At 41.6% G+C, this 17,086-nt stretch overlaps 1 protein-coding gene across 3 annotated transcripts in view; it reads right to left on the bottom strand.

Moving 5' to 3' along the window:
- The window catches only part of nr2e1 (nuclear receptor subfamily 2, group E, member 1), a 56,017-nt gene that overhangs the window by 21,149 nt on the left and 17,782 nt on the right, over positions 1-17,086 (bottom strand). The window lies entirely within an intron of this gene.

The raw sequence follows: 17,086 nt of genomic DNA, 5'->3' as shown, positions 1-17,086 counted from the left end.
CAACTTTTCAGTTTTTTACCATCCTCCTCAATTTATTCCTCCATAATCTCCAAGTCATTCTGTTGCTCTGATTATGGACCCCACTGCCTTCAACCCATCACTGACACTCTTACCCTCAACTGCCTCAGTCCAAACATCCCTGAAACGTTCCTCCTGTCTATATCTCTGTCCATTCCTTTGATCACTTGTTCTACTGTCTTCCATCTTGGCTGAGTGGGGATTTCGGTCTGAGAACATTAGGACATTTTTCTATGTTAATATTAAAGGTGTTATATAATCCTTGGCGTACTGAAAGAAGCAATTTGAGCCATCAGGCATCTGCCAACTCTCTGGAGAGCAATAATCCCACTCCACGACAACTTTGATGGAGTAATCTGCTAATTCCACTTCCCTATTCCTCTGGTAGAGTAATCGATTGGTCCCACTTTCCCGCTCCTTCCATTGAGAAATCTAATAATCCCATTCCCTGTTCCTTTCGTTGAGAAATCTATTAAGAACATAAGAACATAAGAAATAGGAGCAGGAGTAGGCCATCTAGCCCTTCGAGCCTGCCCCGCCATTCAATAAGATCATGGCTGATCTGAAGTGGATCAGTTCCACTTTCACTTCACAATTCCACTTAATCCCACTCCCCTGCTCCTTTCATTGAAAAATCTAATAATCCCATTCCACTGCTCCTGTCATTGAGAAATCTATTAATGCCACTCACTGCACATTTCATTGAGAAATTTATTAATCCCATTCCCCCTGCTACTTTCATTTAGAAATCTATAATCCAACTCCCCTGCTACTTTGACCGACAAATCTATTAATCCCACTCCCCCCACTACTTTCATTTAGAAATCTATTAATCCAACTCACCCACTCCTTTCATTGAGAAGTCTATTAAACCCGCTCCCCCTTATCTTTTCATTGAGAAATCTATTAATCCCACTCCCCCGCTCCTTTCATTGCGAAATGTAAAAATCCTACTCTGCCGCTCCTTTCGCTGAGAACTGTATTAATCCCACTTCCCCCTGCTCCTTTCATTGAGAACTGTATTAATCCCACTCCCCCCTGCTCCTTTCATTGAGAACTGTATTAATCCCACTCTCCCCTGCTCCTTTCATTGAGAACTGTATTAATCCCACTCTCCCCTGCTCCTTGCATTGAGAACTGTATTAATCCCACTCCCCCCTGCTCCTTTCATTGAGAACTGTATTAATCCCACTCCCCCCTGCTCCTTGCATTGAGAACTGTATTAATCCCACTCCCCCCTGCTCCTTGCATTGAGAACTGTATTAATCCCACTCCCCCCTGCTCCTTGCATTGAGAACTGTATTAATCCCACTCCCCCCTGCTCCTTGCATTGAGAACTGTATTAATCCCACTCCCCCCTGCTCCTTGCATTGAGAACTGTATTAATCCCACTCCCCCCTGCTCCTTGCATTGAGAACTGTATTAATCCCACTCCCCCCTGCTCCTTTCATTGAGAACTGTATTAATTCCACTCTCCCCTGCTCCTTTCATTGAAAACTGTATTAATCCCACTCCCCCCTGCTCCTTTCATTGAGAACTGTATTAATTCCACTCTCCCCTGCTCCTTTCATTGAGAACTGTATTAATCCCACTCCCCCCTGCTCCTTTCATTGAAAACTGTATTAATTCCACTCCCCCCTGCTCCTTTCATTGAGAACTGTATTAATCCCACTCCCCCCTGCTCCTTTCATTGAGAACTGTATTAATTCCACTCCCCCCTGCTCCTTGCATTGAGAACTGTATTAATCCCACTCCCCCCTGCTCCTTTCATTGAAAACTGTATTAATCCCACTCTCCCCTGCTCCTTTCATTGAAAACTGTATTAATCCCACTCCCCCCTGCTCCTTTCATTGAGAGATCTTTTAATCCCTTTCCCCTGCTCCTTTCATTGAGAAATTTATTAATCTCATTCCCTCCGCCGCTTTCATTGAGAAATCTATTAATCCCATTCCCCAGCTAATTAATCTCACTCCCCAGCTCCTTTCATTGACAAATCTAGTAATCCCACTGTTTTTTTCTTTTCGTTGGGAAGTCTACTAATCGTATTCCATGCTCCTTTCATTGAGAAGTCTATTAATCCAGTTCCCCCTCTCTTCTCATTGAGAACCTATTAATCCCACTCCCCTGCTCCTTTCATTGAGAAATATATTAATCCCACTTCCCTCTGCTCCTTTCACTGAGAAATCTAATAATCCCTCTTCCCACTCCTTTCATTAAGAAATCTATTAATCCCACTCCCCCTTCTCCTTCCACTGAAAAATATATTAATCCCATTCCCTTGTCCCTTTCATTGAGAAATCTATTAATCCCACTCCCCTGCTCCTTTCATTGAGAAATGTATTACTACCACTCTCCTCGATCCTTCCACTGAGAAATCTATCCATCCCATTCTCTGCTCCTTTCCTTAAGAAATCTAAGAATCCCATTCCCCCACTCCTTTCATTGAGAAATCTGTTACTCCAACTCCCCCTGCTCCTTTCATTGACAAATCTATTAATTCCACTTCCCTGCTCCTTTTAGTGAGGAATCTATTAATCCCACTCCCCCGCTCCTTTCATTAAGTAATCCATTCATCCCATTCCCCTGCTCTGTTTGATGAGAAGTCTGTTAATCCACCCAACCTGTTCCTTTTATTGAGGGATCTATTAATCCCACTCACCCTCTCCATTCACTGACAAATCAATTAATTCCACTCCCATCACCTTTCACTGAGAAATCTATTAATCACAGTCCCCTGCTCCTTTCTTTGAGAAATCCATTCATCCCACTCCCCCGCTCCATTTGATGAGAAATCTGTTAATCCACTCCACCCATTCCCTTCATTGAGGGATCTTTTAATCCCACTCACCCTCTCCATTCATTGAGAAATCAATTAATTCCACTCCCACCACCTTTCACTGAGAAATCTATTAATCACACTCCCCTGCTTCTTTCTTTGAGAAATCTATTAATCCAAATGCTCCACTCCTTTCATTGAGAAAGCTGTGAATCCCACTTCCCTGCTCCTTTCATTAGAAATGTATTAATACCTCTCCCCCACTCCTTTCATTAAAAAATCTTTTAATCCAATTCCATGCTCCTTTCATTGAGAAGTTTAATAATTCGACTCCCCCGGTCCTTTCATTGAGAAATCTATTAATCACATTCCCCTGCTCCTTTCCTTGAGAAACCTAATAATCCCACTCTCCCACTCTTTTCATTAACAAATCTTCTCATCCCGCTCCCCCACTCCTTTCATTGAGAAATCCATTAATCCCATTCCTCTGCTCCTTTCATTAAGAAATTTTTTTAAACCTACTCCCCTCCTCCCTTCATTGAGAAAATTATTAATATTATTAATCCCACTCCGCTGCTCCTTTCATTGAGAAATCTATTAAGTCCACTCCCCTCTTCCTTTCATTGAGGAGTCTATTATTTCCCACTCCCCCGCTCCGTTCATTTACAAATCTATTAATCCCACCCCCCCGCTCCTTTCATTGAGAAATTCATTCATCCCACTCGCTTAATCATCTCATTGAGAAATCTATTAATCCCACTCCCCTGCTCCTATCATTAAGAACTGTATTAACCCAATTCCCTGTTCCTTTTATTGAGAAATCTATTATCCCTCTCCCCCAGTCCTTTCATTTAGAAATCTATTAATCGCACTCCCCTGCTTCTTTGCTTGAGAAATCTCTTAATCTCACTCTACTGCTCCTTCCATTGAGAAATTTATTAATCACATTCCCCTGCTCCTTTCACTGAGAAATTTATTAATCTCACCCCCACCCCTGCTCTTTCATTGGGAAATCTAGAAATCACAATCCCCCTGCTCCTTTCATTGAGAGATCTATGAGCCCCACTCTTTTAATGCTACTTCCCATGCCCCTTTCATTGCTTAATGTGTTAATCCCACACCCCACTCCTTTCGCTGAGAAATCTATTAATCGCACTCCCCTGCTCCTTTCATTGAGAAATCTATTAATTCAAATCCCCCACTCCTTTCATTGAGAAAGCTATGAATAACACTCCCCTGCTCCTTTCAATGAAAAATCATTTTATCCAAGTCTACCCCTCATTTGCTTGAGAAATCAATTAATCCCACTTGCCCTGCTCCTTTCATTCAGAAATCTATTAATCCCATTCCCCTGCTCCGTTCGATGGGATATCTATTAATCCACTCCATGTGCTCCATTCATTGAGAATTCAATCAACTCCATTCCCCTCCCCTTTCATTGAGAATTCTATTAATCCAAATTCCCTGCTCCTTTCATTGAGAAATCTATTAATCTCACTCCCCTGCTCCTTTCATTAAGAAAGGTATTACTCCCACTCCCAAGCTCCTTTCGTTGAGAAATCTATTAATTCCACTTCCCTTCTCTGTTCATTAAGAAATCTATTAATCCAATTCCATGCACATTTCATTGAAAAATCTATTAATCCGAATTCCCCGGTCCTTTCATTGAGAAATTTATTAATCCCACTCCCCTGCTCCTTTCCTTGAGAAATCTAATAATCCCACTCTCCCACTCCTTTCATTGAGAAATCTAAGAATCCCATTCCCCTGCTCCTTTCGTTAAGAAATCTGTTAATCCCACTCCCCTGCTCCCTTCATTGAGAAATCAATTAATCCCACAACCCTGCACTTTCATTGAGGAATCTATTAATCCCACTCCCATACTCCTTTCATTTACAAATGTATGAATGTGACTCCCCTGCTCCTTTCATTAAGAACTGTATTAATCCCATTCCGCTGCTCCTTTCACTGAGAAATCTATTAATCCCACTCTGCTGCTACTTTCCTTGTGAAATTTATTAATTCCACTGCCCACCTCCTTTCATTGAGAAATCTATTCATCCCATTCCCCTGATGCTTTCATTGTGAAATCCATTAATCTCACTCCCCCTCTCCTTTCATGAGAAATCTAATAATCCCTCTCCCCTTGCCCCTTTCATTGACAAATCTATAAATCCCACTCGCCGGCTCATTTCCTTGAGAAATGTATTAATCCCACTGCCTGTCTCCTTTCATTGAGTAATCCATTCTTCCCACTGCCCCTGCTCCTTTCACTGAGAAGTCTAATCATCCCATTCCCCCGCTCCTTTCGTTGAGAAATCCATTAATCCACTCCCTGACCCTTTCATTGAGAAATCTAGTAGTCTTACTTCCCTGCTCCTTTTATTGAGGAATCTATTAATCCCATTCCCCCACTCCTTTCATTGAGAAAGGTATTAATTCCACTCTCCCGCTCCTTTCACTGAGGAATGTATTAATCCCATTCCTCTGTACCTTTCATTGAGAAATATTAATCCCATTCCCCCACACTGTTCATTGAGAAAGCTATTAATCCCACTCCTCTGGCTCCTTTATTGAGGAATCTATTAATCCCACTTCCCTGCTCCTTTCATTGAGAAATCCATTCATCCCACTCCCCCGCTCCATTTGATGAGAAATCTGTTAATTCACTCCACCCTTTCCCTTCATTGAGGGATCTATTAATCCCACTCACCCTCTCCATTCATTGAGAAATCAATTAGTTCCACTCCCACCACCTTTCACTGAGAAATCTATTAATCACACTCCCCTGCTCCTTTCTTTGAGAAATGTATTAATCCAAATGCTCCACTCCTTCCATTGAGAAAGCTATGAATCCCACTTCCCTGCTCCTTTCATTAAGAAATGTATTAATACCTCTCCCCTGCTCCTTTTATAAAGAAATCTTTTAATCCAATTCCATGCTCCTTTAATTGGGAAATTTAATAATCTGACTCCCCCGGTCCTTTCATTGAGAAATCTATTAATCATATTCCCCTGCTCCTTTCCTTGAGAAACCTAATAATCCCACTCTCCCGCTCCTTTCATTAACAAATCTTCTCATCCCGCTCCCCCGCTCCTTTCATTGAGAAATCTATTAATCCCGCTCCCCCGCTCCTTTCATTGAGAAATCCATTAATCCCATCCCCCTGCTCCTTTCATTTAGAAATTTATTAAACCTACTCCCCTCCTCTCTTCATTGAGAAATTTATTAATCCCACTCCGCTGCTTCTTTCATTGAGAAATCTATTAAGTCCACTCTTCTCTTCCTTTCATTGAGGAATTTATTATTTCCCACTCCCCCAATCTGTTCATTTACAAATCTATTAATCCCACTCCCCTGCTCCTTTCATTGAGAAATCCATTCATCCCACTTCCTTAATCCTCCTATTAAGAAATTGATTAATCCCACTTCCCCATTCCTTTCATTGAGAAATCTAATAATTCCACTCCCCTGCTCCTATCATTAAGAAATCTATAAATCTCACTCCCCTGCTCTTTTCATTAAGAAATCCATTAATCCCACTCCCTTGCTCCTTTCATTAAGAAATCTGTTAAACCTACTCCGCTGTTCCCTTCATTGAGAAATCAATTCATCCCACTCCCCTGTTCCTTTGAGAAATCTATTAAGTCCACTCCCCTCTGCCTTTCATTGAGGAATCTATTATTTCCCACTCCCCCGCTCTGTTCATTTACAAATCTATTAATCCCATTCCCCCTACTCCTTTCATTCAGAAATCCATTCATAAATGTATTTATCCCATTTCCCCACTCCTTTCATTGAGAAATATTAATCTCACTCCCTGCTCCTTTCATTGTGAAATATATTAATCCCATTCCCCCGCACCGTTCATTGAGAAAGCTATTAATCTCACTCCCCTGCTCCTTTCATTGAGAAATCGATTAATCCTACATCCCTGCTCCTTTCATTAAGAAATCCATTCATCCCACTCTCCCACTTCATTTGATGAGAAATCTGTTAATCCACTCCACCCGTTCCTTTCATTGAGGAATGTATGAATCTCACTCACCCTCTCCATTCATTGAGAAATCAATTAGTTCCCTTAATCATCTCATTAAGAAATCTATTAATCCCAGTTCACCGCTCCTTTCATTGTGAAATCTATTAATCCCATTCCGCTGATGCTTTCATTGAGAAATCTATTAATCCCACTTCCCTGCTCCTTTCATTGAGAAATCTATTAACTCCACTCCCCTGCTCCTTTCATTGAGAAATCTATTAATCCCACTCCCCTGCTCCTTTCATTGAGAAATCCATTCATCCCACTCCCTTCATCATCTCATTATGAAATGTATTAATCCCACTCCCCTGCTCCTTTCATTGAGATATTTATTATCCCTCTCCCCAAGTCCTTTCATTGAGAAATCTATTAATCACACTCTGCTGATCCTTTGCTTGAGAAATCTCTTAATCCCACTCACTCGGTCCTTTCATTGAGTAATCTGTTAACCCCACTCCCCCTCTCCTCTCATTGAAAAATCTATAAATTGCACTCCGCCTATTCATTTCATTGAGAAATCTATTAATCCCACTCCCCCACTCCTTTTATTGAGGAATCTATTAATCCCACTCCCCCACTCCTTTTATTAAGAAATCTATTAATCCACCCCCCCACCCCCCACACCCCAGTTCCTTTGGTTGCAAAGTCTATTAATCCCATTCCCTTGTTCCTTTCGTTGAGAAATCTAATCATCCCATTCCCCTGATGCTTTCATTGTGAAATCCATTAATCCCCCTCCCCTGCCCCTTTCATTGAGAAATCTTTTAATCCCACTCCCCTGCTCCTTTCAATGAAAAACCATTTCATCCAAGTCCACCGCTCATTTGCTTGAGAAATCAATTAATCCCACTCGCCCTGTTCTTTTCATTGCGAAATCTATTAATCCCACTCCCCTTCTCCTCTCACTGGGAAATCTAGTAATCCCTCTGTCCCTTTCCTTACACTGAGAAGCCTATTAATCACATTCCACGCTCCTTTCATTGAGAAATCTATCAATCCCATTCTCCTGCTCCTTTCATTGAGAAATCTATTCATCCGACTCCTTCTATTGAAGATTTTATTAATCCACTCCAGCGGTTCGTTTCATTGAGGAATTTATTAATCCCACTCCTCTGCTCCATTCATTGAGAAATCTATTCAACCCACTCCCCTGCTCCTTTCATTAAGAAATCTATTAATCCCACTCTCCTTGTTCCTTTCATTGAGAAATCCAGAAATCACAATCCCGCTGCTCCTTTCATTAAGCAATCTACTAGTCCCATTCCCCAGCTACTTCCATTGGGAAATCTATTAATCCCACTCCCCGGCTCCTTTCATTGAGAAATCTATTAATCCCACTCTGCTGCTCCTTTCATTGAGAAAGCTATTAATCCACTCTCCACCCTCCCGCTCCTTTCATTGAGAAATGTATTAATCCCATTCCCCTGCTCCTTTCATTGAGAAGTCTACTAACCCCACTCCCCCACTTCTTTCAGTGAGAAGTCTTTTAATATCACTCCCCATGCCCATTTTAATGCTTAATATATTAATCCCACTCCCCCACTCCTTTCATTGAGAAATCTATTAATCCCACTCCCTTGCTCCTTTCAATGAAAAACCATTTTATCCAAGTCTACTGCTCATTTGCTTGAGAAATCAATTAATCCCACATACCCTGTTCTTTTCATTGAGAAATCTATTAATCCCACTCCCCTGCTGCTTTAATTGAGAAATCTATTAATCCCAGTCCCCTGCTCCTTTCTTTGGGAAATCCATACATCCCATTCCCTCTGCAGCTTTCATTAAGAAATCTATTAATCCCATTCTGCTGCTCCTCTCATTGAGAAATGCATTAGTCCCACTCCCCTGCACATTTCATTGAGAAATCCATTAATCCCACTCCTTTGCTTCTTCCATTGAGAAATCTATTAATCCTAGTTCCCTGCTCCTTTCATTGAAAAATCTCTTCATCCCCCTCCACTGCTCCTTTCTTTGAGAAATGCATTAATCCCACGCTGACGCTCCATTCATTGAGAAATCTATTATTCCTACTTCCCCTGCTCCTTATATTGAGAAGTCAATTAATCCCATTCCCCCACTCCTTTCATTGAGAAATCCATTAATCCCACTCCCCCTGCTCCTTTCGTTGTGAAATCTATTAAGCCTACTCCCCCACTCCGTTCATTGAGAAATCCATTAAACCCACTCCCCCGCTTCTTTCATTCAGAAATCTATCAATCTCACTTCCCAGCTACTTTCAGTGAGAAATTTATTAATTCCACTCTGCCACTCCTTTAATTGAGAAATCTATCAACCCCGTTCCCCCTGCTTCTTTCATTGATAAATATATTAATCCCATGTCCCGCTCTTTTCATTGAGAAATCTATTAATCCCTTTCCGCTGCTCCTGTCATTGAGAAATCTATTAATTCCACTCCCCTGCTCCTTTCATTGAAAAATATATGAATTCCATGTCCTAGTTCCTTTCATTATGAAATCTATTAATCCCAGACCCCCTGCTCCTTTTGTTGTGAATTTTTTTAATCCCATTCCCTGTTCCTTTCATTGAGAAATCTATTAATCCCACGTCCCGCTTCTTTCATTGAGAAATCTATTATTTCCACTCCCCTGCTCTTGCCATTGAAAAATGTATTAATCCCATTCTGCTGTTCCTTTCATTGAGAAATCTATTAATCCCACTCCCCCACGCCTTTCATTGCAAAATCTATTAATCCCACTCTTCCGATTGTTTCATTGAGATCTCTATTAATCCCATTACCCCACACCTTTTACTGAGAAATCTATTAATCCCACTCCCCCGCACATTTCGTTGAGAAATCCATTAATCTCATCCTTTGCTTCTTCCATTGTGAAATCTATTACTCCCAGTTACTTGCTCCTTTCACTGAAAAATCTATTCATCCCCTTCCACTGCTCCTTTCATTGAGAAATGCATTAATCCCACTCCTCCACTCCTTTCACTGGGAAATCTGTTAATCTCACCACCCGCTCTTTTCATTGAGAAACCTATTAATCCCACTATCCTGCTCCTTTCATTGTGAACTCTATTATTCCCACTTCCTTGCTCCTTTCATTGAGAAATCTATTAATCCCACTCCCGTGTTCCTTTCATTGAGAAATCTATAAATCTCAATCCCCTGCTCCTGTCATTTAGAAATCTATTAATCCCAGTCCCCACTCCTTTCATTGAGAAATCTATTAATCCCAGTCCCCTGCTCCTTTCTTTGGGAAATCCATTCATCCCTCTCCGTCTGCAGCTTTCATTGAGAAATCTATGAATCCCACTCCCCTGCTCCTTTCATTGAGAAATCTATTAATCCTACTCCCACAGCTCCTTTCACTGAGAAATCCATTCACCCCACTCCCATGTTATTTTCTTTGAGGAATCTATTATTCCCATTCCCCCACTCCTTTCATTAAGAAATCTATTAATCCCATCCCCCTGCTCCTTTCATTGAGAAACCTATTTATCTCACTCCCCTTGCTACTTTCAGTGAGAAATCTACTCATCCCATTCCTTCACTGCTTTCATTGAGAAATCTATTGACCTCACTCTCCCAGTTCCTTTCATTGAGAAATCCATTAATCCCACTCCCCCTGCTCCTTTAATTGTGAAATCTATTAATCCCACTCCCCCGCTCTTTTCATTAAGAAATCTATTAATCCCATTCCGCTGATCCTTTCATTGAGAAATCTATTAATCCCAGTCCTCCCCCTCCTCCTTCAACTGAGAATTTATTAATCCCATTCCCCTGTTCCTTTCATTGAGAAATTTATTAATCCCGCTCCCCTGCTCCTTTCACTGAGAAATCTATTAATCTCATTCCCTCCTTCATTCATTGAGAAATTTATTAATCCCATTCCCCTGCTGCTTTCATTGAGAAATCTATTTATCCCACTCCCCCTTCTCCTTTCGTTGGGAAATCTATTAAACCCACTGCCCTGCTTCTTTCATTTGGAAATCTATTAATCACACTCCTAGGCTCTATCTGTATACCCCTGTAAATTTTCTCCTTCAGTTTTTTAAATATTTCTAAAAGTAATGTGTTAATCATCCTCTCACACAAGACACTTCAGATCACAACAAGTTATTGTGTGAAAAAGATTCCCTTATGCCATCTCTAGTTCTTTTACCAATTACCTTAAACCTGTTCCCTGTGTTTACCAACTCCTCTGCCACTTTAAATGTTTCTCCTTTAATACGCAATCAAATCCGTTCCTAATTTTAAATACTTCTACACATCTCCTCTTTTTTGTCTTCAGGAGATGATCCTCAGCTTATTTTTTTTTCCACTTATCTCCGTGGTATCATTCTGATAAATATCTTAGGCACCATTTCCAAGGCTAGCAACAGTGTGGTGTCTTTCCTGCCCTTGCTCTTACCAGCTGCCACTGGCACATGTTGGAAGGTTTTGCAGGTTGATACTCAACTTGTTCAGCCACATTATGACTGAACTTTCCTTGGTCATAAGGACCTGGATTGAGATGTGAACCAGAAGTTTCCGGGGCAGAGTAAGGAATGCGCCACCATACAGCTTGCTTTCAATTCTTTAACTATTTACCCATGCACTCATATCGAACAATGCATTAAACTCATTTCCCTTAATTGCGCTAAAATATCTATTATGTTCTATTTTATCAAATGTCTTTTCAAAATTCATATACACAACATTAACCACATTACCCTCATTAATCATTCCATTTCAATGCCATCCTTTGTCTTCAGGCACTTTCTAATATATATATCTAAGGAAAATTGCAACATTGTGGCCAGAGACTCCACAATTTCCACTGTTACTTCCCTCAGTGATCTAGAAAGCATCCCTTCTAGACCATTGGCTTTTCATAGAATCATGGAATCATACAGTGCAGAAGAGGCCCATTGGCCCATCATGTCTGCACTATTAGGAACACTTGAATTCCCACATAGTCCCATTTGCCAGTACTTGTCCCATAACCCTGAATATTATGTGCCAAGTGCTTATCCACATACTTTTTAAAGGATGTGAGGCAACCCGCAGCCACCAACCTCCCAGGCAGTGCACTCCAGACCTTCACCATCTTCACCGAGCCATTGATGTTGTCTATATGGATTTTAGTAAGGCGTTTGACAAAGTCCCTCATGGTAGGTTGGTAGAAAAGATTAAGGCTCATGGGATACAAGGCCAGGTATCTAGATGGGTTGAGAACTGGCTTGCTAGAAGGAGACGGAGAGTAGTAGTGGAGGGGTCCTTTTCTAGCTGGAGGTCTGTCACTAGTGGTGTGCTGCAGGGCTCAGTACTGGGACCTCTTCTTTTTGTAGTATATATAAATGACTTGGAAGAGGGAGTAAGTGGTGTGATCAGCAAATTTGCAGATGACACTAAGATGGCTGGATTGGCAGGCAGTGAGGAGCAGTGTCTGGCAATACAATGGGATATTGATAGGCTGGTATATTGGGCAGATATATGGCAAATGGAGTTTAACCCTGATAAATGTGAGGTGATGCATTTTGGCCAGAATAATGTAGGGGGGAGTTATATGATAAAGGGTAAGCCTATAAAGAGTATAGAAACGCAGCGGGACCTGGGGGTGCAAGTGCACAAGTCTTTGAAGGTGGCAGTACAAGTGGAGAAGGTTGTGAAGAAAGCCTATGGTATGTTAGCCTTTATAGGAAGGGGTATAGAGTATAAGAGCTGGAGTCTAATGTTGCAGTTGTATAGAACGTTGGTTAGACCGCATTTAGAGTACTGCGTCCAGTTCTGGTCACCTTACTACTGGAAGGACATGGAGACTCTGGAGAGAGTGCAGAGGAAGTTCACCAGGATGTTGCCTGGTATGGAAGGACTGGGTTATGAAGAAAGATTGAGCAAATTGGGGCTCTTTTCCCTTGAAAGACGGCGACTGAGGGGGGATCTAATAGAGGTATATAAGATTACAAAGGGTATAGATAGAGTAAACAGAGGTAAGTTATTTCCTATGTTAGAGACTCACAGTACGAGGGGCCACGGGCTTAGGGTGAAGGGGGAGAGGTATAACACGGATATTAGAGGGAGGTTTTTCACACAGAGGGTAGTGGGGGTATGGAATGCTCTGCCAAGTAAGGTGGTGGAGGCAGGCACGCTGGAGTTGTTTAAGAGTAACTTAGGCACATGAGTGGCTTGGAGATGGGAGGATATAGGAGATTGTTTTAAATAAGGTTTATTAGCATTGGGACGTCCCTGGTAATGTAAAAGGATGTGGTATGATACTAATGTTTTTCTCTTTTAATTCACAGGTTTTAAGTCTGTCCGCCTTGTTGTCCAACGAGGGGCATACACGCGATGGGTCATACTAGGGCTGCTCTTGAATGTTCGAGAGTAGCCTGGTGCTTCATGTTGTTAGTGTGTGCTTAAACTGGACCAGATGCTGGGCAGCACGACAGCTCAGTGACTATCATTGTTTGCTGTGCAGACACGTGGATTTGGGCCGGTGTCTGTGGGAGCTTGCGCATTCTCCCCATGCTTGCGCGGGTTTTCTCCGGGTGCTCCAGTTTCCTCCCACACCCCAAAGATATGCTATTAGGCTGATTGGAGGCAATAAATTGTCCCTAAATTAGTTTCCCTCAATGCAGAATGCCATAAACAATCGATAAGGGTCATGGATGGAGGGGTGACTGGTAATGTTAAAATGGCGGCACGGGCTCGTTGGGCCGAAGGGCCTGTTTCCCGGGCTGTTCTTTGTTCTTTGTTCTTCTGGGTAAAAGAACTCTAAAACTCCTGCCGCTTGAACCTATGTCCCTTCATGACTGAGCCTTCAACTAAGGAGAACAGCTGCTCCTTATCCAATCTGTCCATGTCCCTCATGATCTTGTACACCTTGATCAAGTTGCCCCTCAGTCTTCTGTGCTCCAATGAAAACAATCCAAGCCTCTCCAACCTCTCTTCATAACTTAAATGTTCCATCCCAGGCAGCATCCTGGTGAATCTCCTCTGCATCCTCTCCAGTGCAATCACATCCTCCCGATAATGTGGCAACCAGAACTGCGCACAGTCCTCTAGCTTTGGCCTCACCAAAGTTTGATATAACACCAAGATAATTTCCCTGCTTTTGTAATCTATGTCTCAATTGATAAAGGCAAGTGTCCCATATGCCTTTTTCACCACCCTACTAACTTGCCCTTCCGCTTTCAGAGATCTGTGAACAAGTACATGAAGGTGCCTTTGTTTCACAGAACTTCCTAGTTTCCTACCATTCAGTGAATATGCTTTCTTGCCAAATTACTCTTTCCAAAGTCTATCACCTCACACTTTTCAGGGTTAAATCTCATCTGCCACTTATCTGCCATTCCACCTGTCTCTTCTTGTTGCGCAAGACACTCTACTTCACTGTTAATCACTTGTCCAATCTTTGTGTCATCCACAAATTTACTATTTCTACCCCCTCCCCCCCCCACTTGATCAACAATGGCATATATATAAGTTATGTATACTAGGGAGCCCAACACAAATCCCTGTGGTACGTCACTGGACCCTGGCTTCCAGGGTTTTGCTACCAAATAAACCTCTTGGACTTTAACTTGGTGTTGTGAGACTTCTTACTGTGTTCCAGCCACTAAGGCAGACTTCTGCCATCACCCACTGTCTCTTACAACTGAGCCAATTTTGACTATCCCTGATCAAGCTTTGCCTCTCCCTTCTCCCTTTGCTTCTCTAAACTTCTTAGAGAAGTTTCTCTAATAGTTTCCCTACCATTGCTGTGAGACTCACTGATCTGTAGTTCCCTAGTTTATCTCTACAACCCTTCTTAAGTAGTGGAACCACAATAGTTGTTCTCCAATCATCTGGCTCCTCCACCGTGGTCAGAGAGGAATTAAACATTTGGGTCAGAGTCCCTGCAATCTCCTCCCTTGCTTCCCACAACAGCCTGGGGCACAATTCATCTGGACCTGGAGATTTATCCACTTTTAAGGCAACCAACATATCCAATACCTTGTCTTTCCCTATGTCAATTTTCTCAAGAACCTCATGGTTTCTCTGCCTGAGTTCCATACCATCATTCTCATTCTCTTGGGTGAAGACAGATGTAAAGTATATAAAAGTGTACTTTTTGACTTTGATGACTCCTAACATGTTTGCACATCCTCTTTATCTGTTTTCACTTTTCAAATTTCACTACTGCTTCCTCGTTTGTTGTTATTTTGACAGCATTGCCTTTTTTCATGAAACTGGATGCAATGTACCCTCTTTTTATCTCAGCCATGCTTTTTGCCTCCACAAGAAGATTTCCATTTTGATCCTTAGCTGGAGTCGAATTTTCCGTATCCTTTTATATTTTTATATTTATTATGGGCTTTTCATTCCCAGGTTTCATTAGAAGCTCATCTATTTTCATGTCTTCGTCCCTCTTTTAAATCTCCACTGTATTTTTAGTTTCATCTTGTTCTTTGATGTATTATAAATATAATTGTCATTTCAACTACCTTCTCTCTCATTTAAACAATATTTTTAACCATAGCAGGAAATATGACTTTGAGTACCTTTTCCTGGCCCCTCATGGGAATGTGCCAACTCTGCATCAAAAATATCCTGTCTTTGAAGATTATGTTCCGTTACCAATTATTCTATCAGTTTTTGATTCCAATCCACCTGGGCCAGATCTTCTTTCAACTTACTGACTCTGTGTCTCTCCCCACACATCTCCAGTTAACTATTCTAAAGCATATTGTACCTTGTATTTTCCTTATCTGCTGTAAACCCAATTAAATTGTAATCACTGCTCCCTGAACGTACTCTCACAGAAAACTGCACAACTTGCTCCACTTCATTTCCGCAAACTAGACTCAACCTTGCTTCTGCAGTGTTAAGCTGGAAATAGACTGATCAATATCTTCATGAAAGAAGAGGGTGCTATCAAATGCATAGCAAAGGAGAAGGTGGTAGTAACGTTACACAGGATAAAAATAGATCGTTACGAATGCAAAATGGTTATGTTTTAAAAGTCTTAGCCTTCTATTAGCTGCCCCAAAGTGGCAGTATTCACACTAGTGGACAGCTAATTTTTGGACACACGTGCACACACACACATGCACACACACACACACACATACACACACACACGTGCACACACACACGTGCACACACACACGTGCACACACACACAGAAATAATAGTTACTGTTGTAAAGAGCAGGAAAACACAGCCTTTGTGTTAGTAATCAAGCAAGCTGCTGGTTCTCTGACCAAAAAGAACACACAGTAGATGGGAAGGCTGCAGATTTAAATGAGGATTTGCCAAGATGGTCCTTGCTGGTGGAAGTTGGTTCTGGGATACTGTATTGAACTATTTTCAAAGGAGTTTGGAAGATTTGACTTGGTGTGGCAGGAAATTGTGAAACTGCTAGATCACTCGGCATCTTGAGACTTGATCTTACAGTGCTATATATCTGCCAGAGGTGCAGTGCACATCAAAATGTAAGGCATTAGTTAGTTAATACAAAAGTACAATTTCTTCAGTTTGATATCTCTGTAGCCTGTTACATAAAGTTTGATATAGATTGGTTTTAGTTTGTTACAGTAAAAATTTTAAAACATGAAACTTTGTTCTTCAACTATTTCCATTGAATGTTTGATAAATTCATCTCCTTTCAAAAGTTATTAGTCTCTCTGGGGAATTTGACTAGCAGAGAATTTTTTTAAAAGGCAGCCTTCAAAATAGGTGCATCCTATGTTACTGGGGGAAGTAAATGTGCAAAATTTTAAAAACTCTGGCTGCAATCTTCCAACCCTTCTTAGAGATGGAAGAGGGGCCAGAGAACTGGGGGGTGAGGGGGTTTCATTTAACGAGAAACTGGAGAAGCTGAGGCTGATCTCCTAGAACAGAGAAGGACTGTGGAGATATAATGGGATACTCAATATTATTGACAGTTTTTCCATATAATCGTAAAATGCCTACAGTGCAGGCAGGGGCCGTTCATCCCATTGAGTTTGCACCGACCCTCCGATTGGGTCTTATCCATGCCCTTTCCTCTGCTTCACTTCCATAACCCCACACATTTCCCATGGCTAATCCATCTAACCTACACATCTTGGGACACTAAAGGACAATTTAGCTTGGCTAATCCACCTAACCTGCATATCCTGGACTGTGGGAGGAAATTGGACCCCCCAAAGGAAATCCATGCAGACACGGGGTGAACATGCAAATTCCACAGTGACCAAAGGCCAGAACTGAACCTGACTGCCTGGCACTGTGAGGCAACAGTGGTAACCATTGTACCATCGTGCTACTCCACGG

Source organism: Carcharhinus amblyrhynchos, chromosome 7 (assembly GCF_965287045.1).
Source record: "Carcharhinus amblyrhynchos chromosome 7, sCarAmb.v2.hapA, whole genome shotgun sequence".
In the NCBI taxonomy this organism is placed as follows: Eukaryota; Metazoa; Chordata; class Chondrichthyes; order Carcharhiniformes; family Carcharhinidae; genus Carcharhinus; species Carcharhinus amblyrhynchos.
This window is presented reverse-complemented; position numbering and strand designations above follow the sequence as displayed.